Below are 827 nucleotides of genomic sequence, written 5' to 3' on the forward strand. Positions count from 1 at the left end.
CTTTATACACAAATATTAATTTTTCAATAAAAAAAATATTTAGATGCTCATCAATCTTTAATTCATTTTTTTTTATTTTTATTATTTATTCTAATAAAAATTTATTTATTTTATTAATATTAATTTATTTATGTTTATTTTCAACTTTAATATATTTTTTTAATTATTATAATTTAAAAAATTTAAATTTTAGAAATTTTTCTCAGAATTCACATTTTATTTTTATTATTTTATTATTTATATATTCATCTTTCCCCTTATTTTTATCATTTATATTCAAATGGGAATTTATTTATTGTTTAAATTTAAGTATTAGAAATAATTTAATGATTATATTATTATTATTAAGAATAATTATAATATGAAATTATTTCGTTTTATTAAAATATATTATATTAAAATTTAAATTTAATAAAATAATTAAAAATTTTGAAGTTTTTCAAATAAAAACTTTCATATTAATAATTATAATATTTTTTTCTATTATATTTATTATATTTAATTTAATATAAATATTATAAATTTAATCATTAAATTTGCAATTTAATATTTTTTTTTTAAACTATATTAAATTTTCAAAAAATAAATTTTATAATAGTATTAAAAAATTTTTAATTTTTATTAATAAATTTACAGTTTATTTCTTTTTCAGACATAATACTTTTTTATTTAAATCAAAAATATTTAAATTTTATAAAATTTATATAAAAGATTTTATGTTAAATAAACTATTAATCTTCAAAATTAATAATATAAATATTATATTTATAAATCTTAATAAAAAAATGATTAATATCAACTAATCATAAAAATATTGGAATAATATA

This window comes from Bombus bifarius, unplaced genomic scaffold (assembly GCF_011952205.1).
Source record: "Bombus bifarius isolate JDL3187 unplaced genomic scaffold, Bbif_JDL3187 scf7180000010136, whole genome shotgun sequence".
Classification (NCBI taxonomy): Eukaryota; Metazoa; Arthropoda; class Insecta; order Hymenoptera; family Apidae; genus Bombus; species Bombus bifarius.